The sequence below is a fragment of the Nilaparvata lugens genome, chromosome 7 (assembly GCF_014356525.2).
Source record: "Nilaparvata lugens isolate BPH chromosome 7, ASM1435652v1, whole genome shotgun sequence".
Taxonomy (NCBI): domain Eukaryota; kingdom Metazoa; phylum Arthropoda; class Insecta; order Hemiptera; family Delphacidae; genus Nilaparvata; species Nilaparvata lugens.
Genome location: NC_052510.1, coordinates 20,635,665 through 20,648,405, shown reverse-complemented (window position 1 = coordinate 20,648,405; position 12,741 = coordinate 20,635,665). Strand labels below are relative to the sequence as shown.

Genomic DNA, 12,741 nt, shown 5'->3' with positions numbered 1-12,741 from the left:
TGACTAGCATAAAAGGCTGGTTTTGAGCAAAATGGTAGATTTGGATGTGGAGGGGGGTTCGAACTGATGAAAATAGGTGGAGATAAAAGGTTGATGACTTGAAGTGGGCAGAGGTAACAGGTCAATGACCCCTGCTGGTCCCCCACCCCTTGGGGAAGGGGGGGTTGTTGGCCTTGGCGCTGGTTCCTGCAACTATTCACTACTATTGTGCGACCACTTCGGCGACTTTTAGCAGCCAGCTTGCCTGATTTGACCAGTGGCGACAAGTCGGGTTTTGGCTAAAACCTGACTAGACCCAGGGACATCACGAAGAGGACCAGGAACGGTAAGAGGACCTCGAGTAAGGCTTGGGAACGCCTTTCTCGACCCCGAGACACGATCCTGGCCGCAGGAAACAGCCGGTACCCGAGGTTAGGGACCCGGTGACCAGCAGTGACGCCCGGTGCAAGGGCTCTCCTACCTTGCTAGTTCCAACTGGAAAAGCAAGAGGACCTTGAATAAGGCTTGAGAACGCCTTTCTCGACCCCGAGACACCGATCCTGGCCGCAGGAAACAGCCGGTACCCGAGGTTAGGGACCTGGTGACCAGCAGTGACGCCCAGTGCAAGGGCTCTTCTACCTTGCTAGTTCCAACTGGAAAAGCAAGAGGACCTCGAGTAAGGCTAGGGAACGCCTTTCTTGACCCCGAGACACGATCCTGGCTGCAGGAAATAGCCGGTACCCGAGGTTAGGGACCCAGTAACCAGCAGTGACGCCCGGTGCAAGGGCTCTTCTACCTTGCTAGTTCCAACTGGAAAAGCAAGAGGACCTCGAATAAGGCTTGGGAACGCCTTTCTCGACCCACGGTTGACGGACACCACACCAAGCCTCCTGTCCCTTCTGCGGCCCACCCCAGACTCCGACTGAGTCTAGCCGGCCCAGAACGACACTGGGAATTCTGGTAGAAGAAGGTGTGGGCGAAAATCTACTCAGAGCAGCTTTAGTTCAAAACCCTTTTAATACAATATTTCTACACCTTAGCTGATCTTCTCAACCAAATTCGAAAATTTGCTGTCTATCTGTTCTCCAAAAAGCTTAGAAAACGCTGTAAAATGCAGATTTTAGGTGTAAGTTGATTTGATTTTGTTAAATCCCCACGGCAACCAAATCTCATTTGCCCCACCCGAAATCAAATCCTGGCTACGTGCCAGACTGATCAAATTATTTGCAGCTCAAAACGCAAGAAGACAGAGACAGATGAAATTTTCTGTTTAGTAGTGGGGGTGATATTGTGGTAGATGATATTCATATCAAATAAAAAGACTAGAAATTCTCACAACCACTTATTTCAAATAAGTTGAAATAAATGGTTGTGAAATTTCTGCAGCTGCAAAATATTGATAGAATGACATAATCTATATAAATAAAAATCGAGCCTCAAATTTTGACATTCAATAACTTTATTATAATGTGCACTGAATTCGATGATTTTTTTTTTTAGTTGTGTTCGTTATGTTTAGGATCAGGTTTATGGCTTCTCAAATTTATAATCCGACTTCAGGACTCTTTCCTACGGTCCTTCAAAGTTTACATGTAATCCTTATGAGAGATTTGTGAGCTGGCCACACACAGAAATAAAAATCAGCTGTAAAGGTGCGTACAGATATACGCGCGGCAAACATGAGCAATTCACTTTTAATCAGCTGACTATATCTGGATTTTTACAGAAACGGTAAGATACAGATATGAAAAGCTTGGCATCGGCTGATTAAAAGTGAATTGCTCATGTTCGCGGCGCATAAATCTGTACGCACCTTTATAATCATTGCGTCATCCAGCAGCCGCCGGTAGATAGTGGACAAGAGTGTGTGCTGCTCTGCTCCATAACCACCCATGTATTTTTTTATTCTAAACAAAATGACTATTCTGTGCCATCCAGCAGTGCGACCTCAGGTTAAAGACTTACATGCTCTAAAGACATTTTTGCTTTGTTTCGAATAATTGTGCTGTCTTTGGTGTTTAGAATTAATTGATTTTCAGTAAATAATTTATTTTGCAGTTGGAAAATTATCTACATAAATAAAATCCATTAAAATTAATAATTGGAATAATATGAATACATTAATATCATCTAAAGTTATCAGCTGTACACTAAGCTAATTTTAAAATCTGAGGAGGCGCGGCTTGGTGATACAAAGTGTTGATCTTATAGAGATTGCCTTACCCCACCGTTCCACGCCATGCCCGATTCAGTGTGTGTGGCTTCCATTCAAACCAATATGCAAGCAGCATCTGGATGCAAAATGCCGCATCGTGCCTCCTCAGGTATGCATTCAGCTAAAGTTTGTAATGAGATTCATCAATTATTTGGCAGTACGAAGTTCGTCGGGCCAGCTAGTATGAAATAATTATCCAATGAAGTACATAATACCTTTTAATTTTTTTCAAAACATGCAAAATTGCGAAAGACGAAAGTAACAATAAATTGGTAATTTACATAAACACATTATTATTCATGACAGAACACATGCTTTGTAATGTTCAAAATTATACAATGGAAGTGGTATATACTATGATAATGGTAAAACGATGTGTACGGTGTCAAACTATGGGATTGCATGTTCACTGTAATCGCAGAATGAATTGAATTGAATTGAAATTGAAATTTATTCACAACACTGACATATTTTACAAATATTTTTACAATGCAATCATTATAAAGAAACAACACACACGATGAACTGTCTTTGTGGCCTTTGTGACACATTTTGGTGCCTGAAATGAAAAATAAAATAAATTATTTTCAAAATATGCAATTGATTGGAATGGAAGGAATACCACTCAATAACAAAAGTAATGAGTTATACAGAAATGTTGTCACACAATAGTCGTCACTATATACATTGGTGCTTGCTATTAATATTGTAGTTCTGATTTTTTAATATAGTCTATTATTTGCATACATGAGAGAAGTCCAGAGCCAATTTCCTTGTGCTAGATACAGAATGGCCCAAGAACATCGTATTTTCGGTTCATTTTCCAGTTTTCAGCTATTTCTGCCAAATCCAGTAATCAGACAGAAAAATTGGCTCTCGCCTTTTTACAGATAAAATGAGTACATTCTGAACTCTCTATCTCCAATGAGTACTGAGTTATGATTTTTCAAAAATGTGTAAAATTGAAAGAAAAAATCAATTCTGATGAATTTTAGTTTTTGATCAACAATATCTTCCGATTGTTACCATTTAGATGTATAATTCAAAATCCCTCTGGGAGTATTTTTGTGCTTTACAATCTAAGATCAGGTAGAGCGCTCTATCTCATATAGATTTTAATGACATAAGTTTATGAGATTGTGTTCTATGAGAATCATCCGTTAGATGCACTTCATTTCTTATTTCCTAGTGGAGAGGCGCGCAAAGCCACTCTCAGAGGCACGGAGGGACACCTCAAGGATCAATATTTCAAACTCTTATAACTTTTGACACAATGCTCAGATTTCATCTTACTACACTTCATTCTTCTCGACTCGTCAAGGCGGTCCAAAATTATGCATCATAAGTCAAATTCGGTTGAGAAATGGAAAAAATGTTGAGTGTACTTAAGCCCATATTCCAATACACAAAAAATGGTCAATTTCTATATTTTATTGCAAAAACGAGCAGGTAAAACAATTTAAAATGAGCCACCTCTCACCCATTGCAAGATTTTATTCATAAGACTAGGAATTATTAATTTACCATGTATTTTCATATTCCAATGCTTGTTGTTTGTGAAGTCTAATTTAAATGTATTTTCCAGTCTTAATAATGTCCACTCTCATTACACACGGAATCAATTACAGATCTGAAATGAATTTTACTATTATAGATCTAGTCATACTAGTTTTAAGGCCTGAGCAAGCATATTTTATAACCACCTACCGTTAGAGAATTACCTGAGAAGGAATACAAGAGAAAAATTAAAAAGTTCTTATTGAAGAAATGTTTTTATAGTATTGAACAGTGTTTTAGCATTAGGTTGAACGGCATAGAATGATGTGATAGGTTTTATGTCAAGTGTTAAGTTGTGATTTTTATGTAAATATACAATGCCTGTACAATATTTTATATAATGTGTCTTGGGCAATAAATAGAATTTGAATTTGAGTTCGACCAGCGCGCAACGCAATTTTTGTAACTCATGCAAAGGATAGGAGACGCGCTGGCTGTGTCACGTCATGTTGCCAATTTGCGCTGATCTACTCCTTTACAAGTGTTGACGCCGTTTGAATTTAATGGAGGTTGGCGCTGAGTAGTTAGTTTCCAATCTTCCCCGTCTAGTGGCGCACTCTAGTGCATAATTGTTTAATTGTTTGTTTTGTAGTTTTCAAGTTCAGTCAGTTTGCATAACTGCCTTCGTTGATAGGACAGTTCGACTCGTTCGTTGACTTGTATTTCCATCGGAAATTATTAATTGTAATTCCGTGTCTCCGATCGTAGAGAGTAATAATTGATTTTAAAGTACATGTGAGAATTTGAGTATTTTTTATATTGAAAGAAGTACCTAGTGAATTAATACCTAGTAAAATTGAGAAGCAGAATTCCATACATGATTCAACAACTCTCTGCAGTGCCTGGCTACATCATAAATCATCAGAGGTCAAGTGATTTATTTACATTTCTCTATTCCTTAATTCTTTCCTTAACCTTTTTACCACCCAAACCTATAGGTAACAATTACTCTGACTTACAGCATAGATCATCAGCCGGGGTAAGTTTTAATAATAGAGTTTTTCATTGCATCATGAATGGATTCATTAGTATTTTTCTGCCAGAATATATTGAATATGAAATCGATTAAAATTACAGTCCACTTAATCAGAAATTTGTATAACTAACAAGAGTTACAAAAGCTCGCGTCTTGCCACACGCGCTAGTCGCGTCTCAATATGCGGCTAGGCTTACAGACTGGACAGGTACACCTGTCCGGTCTACCGGATAGTAAGTGACCGGCTTTAGATATTAGCGAGCGTCCATTGATTTTGCTACTTTTAAAACCAATGTTACCAAAATCACCTGTTCAAGTAAACATGCGGATGTTTAACATGATGACTACCAAAGGGTGTTAGATGTAATCATTACAACAGCTGATTTGTTAAAAACACACATGTGACATAATAAACAAAATAGAAACTTCCTCCATAAGAATAACATATGTAAACTTTGAAGGACCGAAGGGCTTATCTTTTAAGGATTTTCTCAAATTAGGTCAATGACAGTCATTGGTTATATAAACCTTCTTTGGGCAAAATGACATATATATCTGTTAGGCGTGACGAACACCCAGACAAACAGACAGACGCCATCTAATTTTTATAGTGGTATAGATTAAATTATTGAAATTGAAAGCTTCAAACTAATACCTTTTACACAGTTGTCGATACATGACTTTCGTCGCGGTTGCTTTGCCATTACAGAAGTCTATTCTTTCTTCATCACTTCCGGCAATCTTGAAACTGTTCTCACTCCTTGGCAGCACATGTTAATTAGAGCACTATTGGGCTTGTGGTCATAGCTATTGAGCTTGATCATCCGCTCTGCAATGGTTACTGGCCTCTCTCTCTCTCTCTCAAGGGTAAGTTGTTCATCCCCAGGTAGAGAACCTCATGATCAAACTCATCATCATATGGCGATTGGACTTTTTGAATATTTCCACCTGATTTGAAGTTGACTGTCATCTGAAAATATAATTTACATTGAATTTATCAAAGTAAAATAGCTCATACAGAATCCAAGTCTGAAGCACTTTCTGGTATCATCAAGGCACAAGGCATGAAAAGAGCCTTACAGGAGGCTGAAGCTAGGATGATAGACGGATCATAGAACATAGTCGGGTTGCTGCTCTCAATAGTTGTAGAATTAAGGTATAAATAGGGTAGGATTGACCTCACTTTCAAGAGATGAATCTCGTTTAACAGTATATGGTGAATTACCCACTTTTTATTTATTTATAGAGGTGAAAAGTAAAGTTTTTTGTTTCCATGAATTGTTTCAATCTCATACCAATTGATTAAAATGCTTTGTCCTGACTGACTCATAATCAGAACAGAGCTTAAACTACTAGGCTTAAAAGCTTGAAATTTTGCACATGCCCTTCTTGTCGCCTCCAAGCACCAATTATGAAAAGATTTTCTAAAACCCTTAAAAAATAGGCCCAACAGTTCTTCATAGTTTACATGTTATTCTTATGGACGTTTTTATTTAGTTTATTGTGCCACATGTATTTTTTAATCAGCTATTATAATCATTACATCTACGGTATTTAGATGAAGATATAATTATTCTTCCAAAAAACACTTCATTCACATGGGCTACTTTCTAAATTAATAAAAACAATATAAAAATCTTAAGCACCCTTTATTAAAATGAAAACTTTAAAATAGTTCTATAAAATAGATTTTATAACCTGACGATGGTGTGATCACCTAGACTAGTTGTTGAACTATTTTAAAGTTAAAAAAAATAAAGGATGCTTCAAGATCTTTATATTGTTTTTATGAATTCTTCTTACATAATACTGTGATTACATCATCTAAAGCTGCGTTCACACCAAAGTTATTAAAAAAATGTTAATATAATCCTTATAGATTCTATTAGATTGAACATAACTTATCATACAAATGATGATGATATGTCCCTTTTTGTGTAGTTGAGAAGTTGATATTGTGGTAATTATTCATATTGAATCTATAAGTTTTTTAATCTATAAGGCCAATTTCTTAGTCTTTTTCATTCAATATGATCATATGTGTTTGTCAAGTTCCGTTTAATCTATAAGAATTAAGTTATTAACATTTTGTTGTTGATAACTTTGGTGTAAACCCAGCTTAACACTATTGGTAGTCATGCTTTAAATGTAAAAAAAACTGAAATTAATAAAAACATTAAGTAAACTTCTTAATTAAAGCATTTCAACAACTAGTTTCGGCATAAATTGGCCATTTTCAAGTTTAAATGCAAAAATAAACAAGTTGATATTAGATAATATTTGCTCATATGATTTGTTTATTTCTTATTCATTATTTTTTGGATGAAATGATTCAATTTTATTTTTATTTAATTATAATGTTTTTATAAAATAGAATTATATACCCTTTAAAATTGATGAAATATTAAAAAATAAGAATACAAATTGTAATGATATAAAAGGGTACTATAATTCTATTTTATAAATACAAGAAAGTAGCCCTGAATTCATACATTTTATAATTTTTTTATTTTTAGTTTAAAACCCCACTTTTTTGGACTCAGGGGACCTTGAAACGTATAGAAATTTAGAAATTGAGGTACCTTAATTTTTTTCGGAAAGCAATACTTTCCTTATGGTACCTATGGTAATATGGCAAGGAAAGTAAAAATTGTATAATGAAACACGTTTGGTTGTAATTCGCATCGCCTACAGTCCCATGTAACATTTTCTTATCTATCAATTGAAAAATGATACATAGCTGTTAGTAGTTGTACAATGAAAGTTTTTCAAGACTACAGCTGATTAAGGTCTTCTTAGTTGTTAGGTGTGGTTTATTATATGACTCCACGAAATGGAAGTTGTTTTACTAATTGAAATTAATGGCCTACCGGCCCGTGTGTACCCAGGCTAACAATTGGTAGGGAACATCTACAGAACCCAACTAATGAAGAACGGTCCTGTCTCAAAAATTTGTTTTGAAAACACCAACAATATGAATGTTTCGGGCGGCCTCCAATAGGAGATCAAGACAGTATTGTAATGTTAGAATGCAAAACTCTAAAAAAGTAAATTCTTGTGGCTTTTGTTGGTGGAGAGTCTCTTGCAGGAAGGTCCCACAGCCTGAATATATCATTTAAGCCGTCAATGGGCCTTACGACGACTGTCATACTTCAGCCGAGACAGACAGTTTAGCATGTAGCATGCCCATCCGATAACACGATAATGCAAAACTCTATTATTATTGGTATTGAAAACAATTTGTAATTTTTATACAGCATTGACAGGAAAACAAACATGATTTGATAGGTTGATAATTACAAGAAAGCTCACCTGATACTTGACACTGTGATCATCAGCCATAAACTAGCAAGATGGACCCAGCAGCAAGTTTCAACCATAGCTCAATCAGCCTGTTATTCTCTGAAAAAAGAAAAATAACTATTTCTAGACCTGCTAAGAGTTCATATGTCAATACAGTAGGCTACCTGTACCATGCGTATTTTAATTATTCTTTTAAAAAATCCGTTCTAAAAACCTATTTTTGGATTTGGTTTTAAGATGCTCAATCCTGAGTGAGTCAGAAGTCAGGTGCTATAACGTGAAGCTATATATGCAACCTAAAGCATGCTATATGATGCAAAACCTATAAAGAGAAAGAAGAAAAAGATTGATTCTTTATTGATTTATACACTAAGTACATTATCAAAATGATAGGAAGAGAAAAAAATAAGGTAACCTTGTGCTACTCCTCTCCCAGATTTAGATAAGGTGAGACACATAGTCCAAAATAGGTTGTCTTGTAGTTGTTCACTACAAGATAATAGGTAACTTAGATAATAGGTAATCCGTAATGTGTATTATTCAATATTCTGACCAAATTTATACTCCTCCATCAAATCCTAAAATGCAATAGGCTACTTGCCCTACTTCAATAAACTATATTGAGAATATAAAAGATGCATATGGATTACATTTTGATCTTGTTCAATGACTATTAAATATTATGTTTGTATTAATTTTGTTTATCCATAGATTGACTAATAACTACTGTATTCCTAACTCTACAGTTCTTTCTGTAGGCTGAAAAATACAGCAGATTTTAATAATCCTAATTTTATTATTTACATGTTTCATCAATAAGATTATTCAGTGAGTAGGTAGCCTATTCAATATTAGGTACAGTATTTAAGTTTTCTAATCAGGTCCCGATTTGTTGTAGCCTACCTGAGTATGGACAGACAAAAATTATAAGTGACAAGCATTTACCTTATTAGTCTACAAATCCAGTGTAGCATTATTATTATTATTTATTTATCATTTGCAATCAACTTAAGGACAAAGAAACAGAAACTTGTTACAGTGTAAGTTATTTGCCACGGTAAGATCGGGGAATCGTTTGGTTTTATTGAAACTAAAAGTGACTCTTCTGTATAATTAGCAATATTTGTTCTGAAGGTAGACGTTAAAATCTGATAATTATTTCAAATAGGGCCTAGGCAATTATGTTAATCTTACTTGGTACAGTGATGAATAGCCTAATATTACATTTTTTATTACTACATAAAACCGTTTCAAATTTCTGTTTTAAACTAATTCATCCATATTATGTCTTTGTGTTTGATTAGTCTTCTGTTAAAAAATGACTTATTTATAAGAATAAACCTACCAAGTTATGACTAATTTTGTATCTACAGTACAGTCCCCGTCCTGTGTAGCTTTGCCTATCGGCGGAGGGCCACGAGAAGTCAATACAGGCCGTTCAAAAACATTGACCATTTTAAAAAATGTTCTAATTTTGCTCCAAAATCAATCAAATACCATGAAACTAAACATGACGCATCTTTTTTGTCCTTTGAACTTGTGACGTAAATTCACTCATTCCGAAGATAAATGGAATTTAATAAGAATTTGACTTGACTTGAAAATAATGTTCCCATTTCATTACCAAAACAGTTACTCTCGAACTAGTCATCAGAAATCAATGAAATTTCCGCAATATCATGAGAATTGTTGGAGGATACCAATAATGTCAATAAAGTTCAAATTCGAGCAACGATTCAGTGTGAACGAGGTATATAAGTAGAAAAATTTACAACTTCAAATTTCCATGTCATGAAAAAGTTACGTATCGAGAAAAATTTTTGTTTTTGATTTTTTGTTTATACATATCGCGTATGAAATGTAGAGAATTAATTGAATTTATTTTTAAAGAAAAAATCATGTAACTAGGTCTTTCCGCTGAGATTCTGCAGAGCGTTTAAGTTACGCGTGTTAGTTTCGGCCATAGTAGGCTACACAGCTACACTTGAAAAATATTATCCACTACCTGAAAAATAGTAATCACTACCGGCTCCTGAAAAAAAGAAGTAAAACAATCGCACATGCAAAAACGCGTTTTAATAGGGACTTTGAAAATATCCACACGCTAACGAAATATGCGCACGTATACAAGTATCGAGCAGACAGTTCGCTAGAGACTGAAACAAATACAGTGCAACGGCAAACGGCATGCGTATCACCCCGCGAGGGGTACCTTGCCTATCTGCCGGTTCAAGGTCGCGTAGGCACAGAATAGGTACAGAATGGAAACTTGTAATCAATCGCCTATCTAACCAATGCTTTTTACATGACCCCAATACTAAACACGTCACGTGACCTTGAGAAGTTCCAATCCTGGTCTTCTGATTGGCTCGTGGCAGTGAACGAGATCAATTGATCCGGATCATTGAAGTGATCCGAACCTACCATCAATACTATTACAATGCGGCGCTTCCTAACAAGATGACGGATTTTAGCGTCAGGGTACTAGCCAAGTTTCCATACTGTATGTATACTGTGGCGTAGGCAAAGCTACAGGACGACTACTGTACTTTGTTACATCTTAACCTGACTGTTTAATTAGTTGTAGTTGATCACCCACCCAATCTCCTAACAATTCCGCTAAACATAACCTAAAAAATGACCAGTGGAAGTTTTAAACCGTTATGTTGGTAATGAGGTCACGTGAGGTAGTCATTGATCTATTTGAGTTTTCTCTTTCCTTAAATTAAAATCATTCGATAACTCGGTAACGCTCGTTTCAATAAACCGAAAAATATTATCCGTAATATAGATCTTAATATGATCTATATAATACATAATTATATAATATTGATATTATTAATATAGATCATAATATGATCTAAATAACTTAATATATAATTATATAATATATCCTACATATCCCATTCTAATGTAGGTACATAACTGAACCAAAGTGATAGTTCCCCAAAGAGACCTTACTCACAATGATTCTCCAAAAAATATTTAAAATTGGTCCTCCTCCTCCATCAAACATTGAATCGACCTTTTCTCTATAAACGTTTCCACAAAACTCTGGCGAGAGGTAGGTTAAATATTGTCAGTTATGAGTAATAAATTCAATACATATTACATTCTAATTGATAGTAGATTTTCCTATTATATCAGACAATGTTTATTGATTGACAAAGTTGATAAAGAATTTGACAAATTAGTTTAAATACCTTAATAATGGTTACACTTACGGAAAGATGAGTAGAGAAAAGCTTAATGTAGTTGTGCATTGACTTGCTAGATGGCGTTGGCAACGATATTGATACGAGTCAATGTATAGTATGTGATACTGTATCATTATGCAAGCAACAGAATGCAATAATGAATATTATTTGATCTAAATTAAATAGGAACGATAGTCAAGTCAATATGGGGTTGTGCTGTCGAACTTGCAAAATATACTGTATTGTAGTTATGATTTTTTGATCGTTTGTGTACATAATATAAGTCCAGAACAATATATTGTGCATGCAAAATTTCATTTTGCTAAATATAGAGTGCCCCAAAAACCACTAACTTTATAACGAATCTCACTGTATATCGTATTTACGGTTTTAACATACAGAAAAGAATTAGCATAAGAAGATATCTCATGGTCTAGATATCTAAAGAAAATATAGCATGAGAAGATATTCCATGGATGGGCCGTTTATGTTCCAAATTCCAAGCCGATTAGGTACCGTACTGTCTATTATTACTGTTTTGGGTGGGTAAGAACGGCACATGCAGTATGAGAGACTACAAGCGTCACATAGCTTTACGGAAAAGTAATACTATTATAGGACTATCAGCTTGAGTTATCAGTGAAATTTGTAACATAAACGCCCCATCCATGGAATATCTTCTCATGCTATCTTTTCTCTACGGTTTTAATCAGTCACCTTAACATAGGTGATGAGGTTCCTGAGTTGAAAGTGAAATTTGGAACATAAACGCCCCATAGGTATCATGGGATCTTATGTTACCTTTTCTCTATCGCTTTAATAAGTCACCTTAGCATAGGTGGTGAGTTAACAGTGGAATTTGGAACATAAACGTCCCATACCATGGAATATCTTCTTATGCTATCTTTTCTCTATACTGTGTATGGTTTGAATCAGTCACCTTGACGTAGGTGGTGAGATCTCGTTGCCAGAGGGTCCATATCACAGAGACAAGCTCTCACAGAGACAAGTAGTGTTTTTGAACGATATTAGTGTCACAGAGACAAGTTTCATAGGAACAAGTACTTCTATAAATGGCAGTCTCACAGGAACAAGTTCCCACAGAGTCAAGCTGAGTCTCACAGAGACAAGCTGAGTCTCACAGAGACAAGTAGAGTCTCACTGGAACAAGTAGAGAAGAAGAGTCTCATTCGAACAAGTAGTGTCACTGGAACAAGTCACAAAGAAGAAGTAAGAGTAAATTCTTCTACTTTATTGTGAACAAGTAGAGGGATAAAGTCCCATTCTAACAAGTGGAGTGTCACAGAGAAAAGTAGAGTCTCACCAGGAACAAGGTTGGTGTGGTGTGTTGCCTACACATGAAGATGAAGGCATTCCATCTGTTCTAATAAATTGGATGTCATCTGTTTTTTGATATCTATAATAAATATAAACAGGATACACACGACACGGATAGATTAAAAACACTTAAAAACTTACATTTAAACAGAATTTTCGGGGGCTGGGTCCCCTTT

The 12,741-nt window shown here is 35.5% G+C and overlaps 1 long non-coding RNA gene across 4 annotated transcripts; it reads right to left on the bottom strand.

Annotated features, from left to right (window-relative positions):
• Positions 1–2,394: 2,394 nt before the first annotated feature.
• LOC111058675 lies at positions 2,395–12,430 on the bottom strand. 4 transcript variants are annotated; one of them, XR_005571764.1, is made up of 4 exons: positions 12,168–12,430; positions 8,040–8,129; positions 5,383–5,697; positions 2,395–2,753 (listed from the first exon to the last, which is right to left on the bottom strand). It is a non-coding gene; the product is annotated as an uncharacterized LOC111058675 (long non-coding RNA). The 4 variants fall into 4 exon arrangements; XR_005571765.1 differs by lacking the exon at positions 12,168–12,430 and adding an exon at positions 11,255–11,285; XR_002606568.2 differs by lacking the exon at positions 12,168–12,430 and adding an exon at positions 9,376–9,770.
• Between the last annotated feature and the right edge of the window lie 311 nt (positions 12,431–12,741).